General features: G+C 40.4%; 1 protein-coding gene across 5 annotated transcripts in view; it reads left to right on the top strand.

The window, feature by feature from the left end:
* Positions 1 to 10,000, top strand: part of LOC127620287 (leucine-rich repeat and immunoglobulin-like domain-containing nogo receptor-interacting protein 1) — a 22,893-nt gene that overhangs the window by 2,890 nt on the left and 10,003 nt on the right. The window contains exons 2-3 of one of the 5 annotated variants that reach the window (XM_052093469.1): positions 90 to 376; positions 5,870 to 5,925. The exons of 2 other annotated variants lie outside the window; for them this stretch is intronic. The gene's annotated coding sequence lies outside the window, so the exon portion shown is untranslated. Of the gene's footprint in view, positions 377 to 5,869; positions 5,926 to 10,000 lie in introns of all 5 variants that reach the window. 2 more of the 5 variants (XM_052093470.1, XM_052093471.1) reach the window with 2 other exon arrangements.

Raw genomic sequence — 10,000 nt, 5'->3', positions numbered from 1 at the left:
TGACTTTTAATTTATCATTTAAACTATCATTTAAAATATCATTTAAACGCCTCCTCCTTTCCATTGATCCCTTTACACTGGTGCCGAAGCCCGGGAAGGAGGAGGGATACCCATCGCGGAGTCCTCGACACTGCCGTCCACCCGGGGGAGCGCTGCTGCCATCCACCGGGGGAGGGAGTAGACCGACCGCCCGGACGCGGTGAACGGCCGCCATCCGCGAGGCGAGTGGGGACTGGACTCATCGACCGCCTGGAGCGATGGAGCCGCTGCCAGGGACGGAGGAGAGCCCTGCCATCCCTCAGAAACACGGAGGAGTCGGAGGAAGACTGCCGTCCGCGAGGGGAGGAGGGAAGTGTCTCCCCAACCATCTGAAGCGGTAGGGCCACTGCCAGGGGCGGAGGACACACACATGACGGACATGTCCGTAAACGATCTCTCTCTCGTCGCACCACCGTCTTTCATTGGCCTTTATCCCTCTCGGAGGCTTGATTAGCCTGATAAGGGACCGAGTGTGTATGATCACGACCCCGCCCCGCCCTCCGCCCTGCCAAAGTTGCCCATGTCTGCTTTAGCTGTTTGTGAGATTACCATTAAATCTGCGGCGACCGCTGAAATATCTTCAATGGGAGTACCATGGCACTGCTCTTTCCCTGCTGTCCGCGACCCAGTCCAAATAAACCAGTTGAGAAACACTGCTTTAACTCACACACACACTCATGTCAGACCCCCTCGCCTCGCTTCTCCGCTGCTTCTTCATTTTCTCCGCTGCGCGTGCGTGTGTGTGTTTGTCGCAAGTTGACGAGTCTGACATACAGTCGAGAATGAAAGCGCATGCGCATGTGAGATTCGCCATCCGGTTGTATTTTTTTGTCAATACCGTAGATAAGCAAATGTACATGGTATGATAACTGTCAATTTTCAAACCGTGATATACTGCTGCAACCCTAATACATACATACACACACACACACACACACACACACACACACACACACACACACACACACACACACACACACACACACACACACACACACACACACACACACACACACACACACACACACACAACAAAGACAAAGATCCCCCATTTAGACTTAACAGACTGTAGGGGCAAGTGCTGTTAGCGAGCACCTATGAAGGCCGGAACGGTACACGAGGGGGTGGCCAGCACCACGCCCGACCGCCTTTGTCTCCCCAGTGGTGATGTTTACACACCACACCAGGTACTCATTTTAGGCTGAGTCGACCTAGGGCCGAAGTTGAACCAGGACATGTTCAGATATTTGTCACTGGTGTTGGCTATGAGCAGGAATCGAACTCATGTCGCCAGGTTCGTAGCGCAGTGCGCTAACCACTACACTACCGCTCCCTCACACACACACACACACACACACTCTCACACACACACACACACACACACTCATACACACACTCACACACAGACACTCACACACTTGTATCTGCACACTTGTATCAGGTCTCTATAATACAGTAAACGGAGAATAGGGGGAAAGCTTGTATTTGCTCCATAGGATAAACATGAGAATAATGGCGCCATCTGGTGGAAAATACTAAACATGTAAATGTTGAAGCCAATTCTCCAGAATGAAAGAATGAAAGAATAATATCATAGAATTTATGATTTGATGCTTTAATGGCACTGGCGTCAAATATTTCAATGGGGACATTTTTGTCCTGAAGGTCCCGAGTGAAACTATTGTGTGTATTATAGATGTATTATAGATGTATTATAGAGGTATTATAGAGGTATTATAGATGTATTATAGAGGTATTATAGGTGTATTATAGATGTATTATAGAGGTATTATAGAGGTATTATAGATGTATTATTGAGGTATTATAGAGGTATTATAGATGTATTATAGAGGTATTATAGATGTATTATAGATGTATTATAGAGGTATTATAGAGGTATTATAGATGTATTATAGAGGTATTATAGAGGTATTATAGATGTATTATAGAGGTATTATAGATGTATTATAGAGGTATTATAGATGTATTATAGAGGTATTATAGAGGTATTATAGAGGTATTATAGATGTATTATAGAGGTATTATAGAGGTATTATAGATGTATTATAGAGGTATTATAGATGTATTATAGAGGTATTATAGATGTATTATAGATGTATTATAGAGGTATTATAGATGTATTATAGAGGTATTATAGGTGTATTATAGATGTATTATAGAGGTATTATAGATGTATTATAGATGTATTATAGAGGTATTATAGAGGTATTATAGAGGTATTATAGATGTATTATAGATGTATTATAGGAACTGAGGATGAAATATCACAATTCCTCAAAAAATGCGTTGGGGTTAACAGCCAACATTATCGAAAAAACTAAATTGATTGTTGTTAAACTCAACACTGAATGCTGATGCGTGATATTATGAAGATAAATCAGTAGCAAAACTCGACAGCTTGCATATTTGGATTTGAAAACTTGCACAATAAATATGTGTACTTGTAAGTTGAATTTACTTCGCACCGATGAGAAAACTTGACAACGGCAATTTTGGTAACACCAGTGTTCGGCACGGGATTCATTTATAGATTAAGAGCACTGTACAGCGGGTTTGTGTGACATGCTAACACATTTTATCTGGAATGGTCTTTTAAGGGCATTGGCGTTTAAGCTCTCCCGAGCACTTAAAGATGCTTACATGACTGACACAAAACATTGTGATGTAAACAAACACACAGACGACCAGTGGCATAGTGTGGATGAATCAATAATCCAGGACAAACATGTTCACGAACATTACAGCCTCCATTACGACCCATTTGAAGATCAGATTAGACTCGTCTCCTGCATTAAACACGCTCACCGGAGTGCAGAGAATGACATATGGTCGCCGCTGCACACACAGCAAACCAAATCCTCCCAGTTTAACTCATGCAGTTTGAGCATCTATTTAAAACAGACGTGCGCTGTCAGTGAGAGTTTAATATCAGTGGTTCTCAACTGGTGGTGACAAAACAATTATATTCTGTTCTGAAATATACATGCACATAAAATGCAACCAACTATATAAACTTGTATAATTAGGATTGTAAAATAAGTAAGATAATTAGCTATAAAAGGGAAGAGAAAACACTTTTTTTGTGGCATTAAAGGCTGTTTGTCCAATCAAACTCTACGGTAATTTGGTGCAAATTCATCTCTTGATTGAAGGGACATTGACAAAGGTGATTATAAACACGTGTGTTAAGTTTGTAGAAATGTCATCTTTGGGTCCATGTTGGTTTCATGCATTTTTCAAAAACATTTATAGCATTTTCTACTAAAAAATTAATAATAATAATAATAATAATATAGCTGTAAGCAGCAATTATGGGGTTCAAGCCTTTTAAAAACTTTCAAAGTATGCAAAAAACGAATGTATTTGTATTTGTAGATGTACTTTGTAAGTTGCCGAATTTGCAAACTGGTGTTAAAAATGACACGAATGTCACATGATCCTGAAACAGGATAATTGTTGTGGTGTATTTTTACTTTTTAACTGTTATAAAGCCACAAAGCACCCAATCTCCAAAAAGGTTTTAGAAGTTTGAATATTTATTTTAGAAATTATAGGCTTTTGGATACACTTGGTCAAACCCACATGATAAATGCAACCCCTAAATAACTAAAGTTCAACTTTTCTTTGATAATTATTGACCTAGGGAGTCCTAGATGTAGTTCACAATAGCAGGTAACGTTGGATAATATACAATAATTTACACACCATTTATACAGCCATTTGTTGAAATATAATTGGCTACTGGCGGCCATGTTTTTTTATTTGTCATAGTCATATTGTAGGATATGTTTGCATTTGGCCCCTACAAGAAGCATACCAATTTTCAGCTTCATTGATAATACAGTTGCAGAGTTATGAGCAATTTTATTTGTAGCGCCTCCTATTGGCAAATGTTTTCACTATTTTGTATGCAGACTCAAAATGTGTTGTTGTACATGTGGGTCAAGTTTCGTAACATTTTGCCTTGTCATTTGTTAGATATTGATCAATACTCACAAAATGGATGGTGACGTAAATCTCCTTGTTATAGCGCCACCTTGTGGCTGATTTTCATAAAACTTGGTACACAGCCTCAATCTAACACTGTCTACAAACATGTCAAGTTTTGTAACAATCGGCCATTCAGATTTTATGTTATTAACGGCTGAAATGTGATTGGCTGCTGGTGGACATGTTTTTTTATTTGTCCGACTGATATTGTAGGATATGTTAGCCTTTGGCCCCTACAAGATCCACAGTGCGGCGGCATGGGTATCCTTGTTCCCAAAGCGCTAACTCAACGCAGCATCATAAGTGTAGCTTTTGGAAAGGGAACGTCTTGTGTTACTTAACTGTGACCCCTGTTCCCTGATAAAAGCGGAACTAGATGCTGCGCTTCATTGCCGCACTGGGATGCCCTGGATTCTGTGTTGATACGACAAATCAATCAAAAGTTACAACATTACAAATATAATTGATCATAGTGTCCAAAAACATCTCCAAACAAATAAAAGATAATAATTGTACATAAGAACTAATTACACATGCAAACACAACAATGACTAAAGGTTTGCATAGCATGCAGACATGATTTTAGTCATGAGATTTCACAGAATGAGTTTCATTCTGTGTCATTTGAGTCATCATTGAGTCTGTGTCGTGTATTTGGCGCCATCTCCTGGTGGTCATATGTAACATTGTGCTTCATGTGGATTATCTAATGATCTATACATCTGATTATCTTGTGTGTGGACTCGATTGAAAGATAATCACAGACTCTAAATAATCATATGTGATATTTTATGTTTCATGAAGTTATAAGTGAAAATGTGGTGTATATACAACACCAACATAACTATCAAAGACATATATTTAGCTGTTACTCGCTATATTTGTGTCTGTGAGTAAAACAAATAGTCTGGTTGTATTTTACTCTTAAAGAGATTTCCAACAACATATAACACATGAATATTTGACTGATGTTGTTACTGGTTGTAAAAATATGTACAGTGCAATTTTAAAAAGTTATTAATAGTTTGACGATTATAGCCCATCTGAGCTTAAAGGGTTAAAACATATTGGTCTTTGTCAGTGGTCCGTGTTTTGTTGAGGCTTTGCTTTAAAACTTTGAACACTGCCAACATTTGGTTATGCAAACATGACGCCTGGAGTTCCGGAAAATCACACAGAGACACACACACACACACACACATACACACACACACACACACACATACACACTTGTATCATACATCTGTTCTCCTTGCATCAGTACACACTCGCTTCACACATCTAGACAAATACATATACTGTCATTGTGGCATCTTACTTAAGAGTTGTAACCACATGAATCTTGTTACATGCGCCTCAATATTTACAAATAAAAACTAAATTGGGGAAAACTGATAAATGTTGTACAGTTCTGAGTCTTCTGACATTTAAGAAAAAGCATTTAACTGTCTTGTGCTCACTCTCTCTCTCTCTCTCTCTCTCTCTCTCTCTCTCTCTCTCTCTCTCTCTGCTCTCTCTCTCTCTCTCTCTCTGTGTCTCTCTCGCTCTCGCTCTCTCTCTCTCTCTCTCTGTGTCTCTCTCGCTCTCGCTCTTTCTGTGTCTCTCTCTCTGTGTCTCTCTCTCTCTCTGTGTCTCTCTCGCTCTGCTCTCTCTCTCTCTCTCTCTCTCTCTCTCTGTGTGTCTCTCTCGCTCTCTCTCTCTCTCTCTCTCTCTCTGTGTCTCTCTCGCTCTCGCTCTTTCTGTGTCTCTCTCTCAAATTCAAATTCAAATTCAAAAATGCTTTATTGGCATGACTGTACATAATACAATATTGCCAAAGCTTGGAACACATAGATTATACATAGAGAATAATTATAAAGACATCAAAATAATAAAGTATATAACTTAATTTTAAATGTACAAATTAAATTCATTGTACAAATTAACAGAGTAACAGATTACAATATCTGTGAACATCGATACCACAGTGTTTTAACACATGTATACATACACACACATACATTACTGAGGGTCACTGTGGTGGACAGTAGGGAAACACACTGATGTCAGACACACACACACACACACACACACACACACACACACACACACACACACACACACACACATACATTACTGAGGGTCACTGTGGTGGACAGTAGGGAAACACACTGAGGTCAGACACACACACACACACACACACACACACATTCACCTGCTGTCTCTCAGGCTGTGGCACACACACACGTATCTGGCAGCCAGTGCTGCTGTCTGTCCCTCTCCTAGTAAGGTCTTTATCTGATCTATTTCAGTCATGGCTGTAAAGTCCTGTATTAAGTCAGTGAGTTTGTTGAAGTACAGTTCTCTGACTGAGCTGTATTTGTGACAGTGAAGGAGGAAGTGTGTCTCTGTCTCGATCTCTCCTGTCCTACACTGAACACACACCCTTTGCTCTCGGGGTAACCAGCTCTTTCTGTGTCTGCCGGTCTCGATGGCGAGACTGTGTTCACTCAGCCTGTACTTGCTCAGGATCCGTCTCTGCTTTGTGTCTCTCACACTCTGGAGATATTCTGCCAATTCATAATTTGATTTCAAAGTTCGATAGAATTGTAATTTACTTTGTGTTTTAGTTTCCTGATCCCAATGTTCCAGATATGTATTTTTAGACTGTTTGATAATTTGGTTTATTCTGATGTGTGTGTGAGAAGCAGTGCTGGTCTGAGACTGGTTAGAGTTAGTCGGGTTAGTGAGTCTCAGGACCAGCTGACTGAGGAGACTCTTTTCGGGGTTCAGTTCTTGGGTTTGTAGTGCTTTAGAATGTAGCGTTTCTGTGGGACTTGATTTTAGATGCATCCAGAATTTGAGGGATCTTTTTTGCATATTAACAATCAATGGGAATCGTCCTAATTCTGCCCTACATGCATTATTGGGTGTTTTCCTTTGTAGTTTTAGAATAATTCTGCAGAACTCTGTGTGTAGGGCTTCTGTTGGATGTCTGTCCCATCTAGTGTAGCTCTGATCACTGAGTGGACCCCAAACCTCACTTCCATACAGCGCAATGGGCTGAATTACACTATCAAAGATCTTACACCAGATTGGAATCGGTAATTCAGTGTTTTGGAATTTCTTCTTAATTGCATATAGAGCTCTTCGAGCTTTATCTCTTAGAGCATTCACTGCCACACTGAAACTCCCCGATGCAGTGATGACCAGGCCGAGGTAAGTGTACTGCATCGTGTGCTCTAGGCCGGTGCTGCCTAGACTGAACTGGTGTCTGTGTTCCTGACATCTGGGCTTTTTCTGAAAGACCATAATGTTGGTCTTTGTGAGGTTGACTGCCAGGGCCCAGTTCTGGCAGTAGTTCTGCAGCAGGTCCAGGTGCTGCTGTAGTCCCTGTGCAGTGGGTGACAGCAGCACCAGGTCGTCTGCGTACAGCAGGAGCTTGATGCTCCTGTCCTGTAGAGTGAGTCCAGGGGCTGTAGACTGTTCCAACTGCACCGCTAGTTCATTAATGTAGATGTTGAACAGCGTTGGACTCAGGCTACAGCCCTGCCGCACTCCTCTCTTCTGGGGGAAGAGTTCTGTATGTTTGTTGCCAATTCGTATTGCACATTTGTTGTTCGAATATATTGATTTTATAATGTCATAGACTTTACCCCCTACACCACTTTGTAAAAGTTTGTAATATAATCCGTTGTGCCAAATAGAATCAAATGCTTTTTTGAAATCGACAAAGCATGCAAATATTTTTCCGTTTTTGGTCTGTTTTACGTGTTTATTGATTAGGGTGTGTAGGGTGTAAATGTGGTCAGTAGTTCTGTGATTTGGAAGGAAGCCAATCTGACTCTTGCTCAGGACATTGTGTTCGTTAAGGAAGTCTACAATTCTATTGTTTAAAATACTGCTAAATAACTTCCCCAGATTACTGCTCACACAAATGCCTCTGAAATTATTAGGGTCTAATTTATTTCCACTCTTATGAATTGGGGTAATAAGTCCTTGGCTCCAGATGTCAGGAAAACAGCCTGAACGAAGTACAATGTTGAACAGTTTGAGCAGCGCCGCCTGCAGCTCCGGTGTGCTGTGTTTCAGCATCTCACTCAGAATGCTGTCAGGACCACAAGATTTATTACCTTTTTGCTTTTTGAGTTTGTTTGTCAATTCTTCATGTGTGATTTGGAAGTCAAGTGGATTTTGATTATTTTTAATTGTCTCTTCATAAGTTTGTAGATTTTGTTGGATCAGATTATAATTGTCATTGAGTTGTTTTGATGGGATTTCTTTATATAAGTTTTCAAAATGATTTGTCCAGATTTCTCCATCTTGTATTGGTAGGTCTTGTGGTTTTGCTGTGCTCAGATTATTCCACATATCCCAGAACTGATTTTGATTTATTGAATGTTCTAATTCTTGTATACTTTTGGTCAGATGGTGTTGCTTCTTCACTATAATCGTGTCTTTATATATTTTTAGTTTGGAAAAGTATTCAGTTCTTAAGTCAGTGTTGTTTGGTTCTTTATGTTTCAGATTTGATAATTTTCTAAGTTGTTTTCTTAATGTTTTGCAGTCTGAGTCAAACCATTTTTCATCTTTTGGAGTATTTTTAGTGTATTTTTTGCCTTTCTTTTTCAATTCACTTCTATGTGCTGCTTTTTTAAATATGTAATTGATTTCATTTGTGGCCGAATTAACACCATCTTTAGTTGTTTCAAATTTCTTATTAATAAATGTATTTATTAGATTTTTTAGTTCTTCAGATCTGAGGGCTTGGACAAAAGTATCTGCGCTGTCCGGAGCCCATCTGTATCTCTGCTGGACCTGATACATTTGGCAGGTTTCCAGTCTGTTTTGTTCTGGTGTGTCGTGTGTTTTGATATAGATGTTAGTTTGGTTATGGTCAGAAAGCGGAGTTTGTTGTTTGACAGTGAATGCACTGAAGGAGGATGGGTCCATGTCAGTGATGGCATAGTCAACTACACTAGCTCCAAGACCTGAACAACACGTGAACCTCCCTAAAGAGTCCCCTCTGATCCTGCCGTTCAGTATGTACAGGCCTGAGGCTCGGCAGAGCTGCACCAACTCTCGACCGGTTTTATTTACGGTCTGGTCAAGGTTGTTTCTCGGTGGAAGTTTTCTTGTGAGACTCGGGCGGTTCTGGCCAAAGACATATTCATTGCCCTTTGGATCTACGTCATCAGGTTCAGATCCAGTTCTTGCATTAAAGTCTCCACACAGCAGCACGTTTCCCTGGGCCTGGAAACGGCTGATCTCTGTGTGGATGTTGTTGAGATAGTCCTCGTCGTGGTAAGGGGAATCCGCTGGGGGAATGTAGATGGCACAGAGATATGTGTCTGTAGCAGAAATGCCAATTTGGTTTAGTTTTAACCAGCAATGAAATTTTCCAACTGAAATAGTAGAAATGTGTTTGGCCAGATCCTCCCTGTACCACACCAGAATTCCTCCCGAGTCTCGTCCACGATGAACTGTACTTATTTTAACTGAGGGTACAATTACTTCATAATAGCCTGAGGGACAGTAGGTAAGCGCATCATTTCGACACCAGGTTTCAGTGAGGATTATTATATCAACATCTTCGATATGTTTTAGAAATTCTGGGTCTGTGCTTTTAGAACCAAATGTTGAAGAATTAAGACCCTGAATATTCCAGCAACTTATTTGAAACGAACGCATTCGTATTCTAAAAGATAAACCTAATTGGTGAGACAGAGAGAAAGTAACGTGAAGCTAGTGTACATGTGAAAACATACATGGCAAACAATTTACAATAGTGCACAATAGTGTCTCTCTCTCTCTCTGTGTCTCTGTCTCTCTCTCTCTGTCTCTCTCTCTCTGTGTCTCTGTCTCTCTCTCTCTGTGTCTCTGTCTCTCTCTCTCTGTCTCTCTCTCTCTGTGTCTCTGTCTCTCTCTCTCTCTCTCTCTGTCTCTCTCTCTCTCTGTGTCTCTCTCTCTG

This window comes from Xyrauchen texanus, chromosome 26, assembly GCF_025860055.1.
Source record: "Xyrauchen texanus isolate HMW12.3.18 chromosome 26, RBS_HiC_50CHRs, whole genome shotgun sequence".
Lineage (NCBI taxonomy): Eukaryota > Metazoa > Chordata > Actinopteri > Cypriniformes > Catostomidae > Xyrauchen > Xyrauchen texanus.
This window is presented reverse-complemented; position numbering and strand designations above follow the sequence as displayed.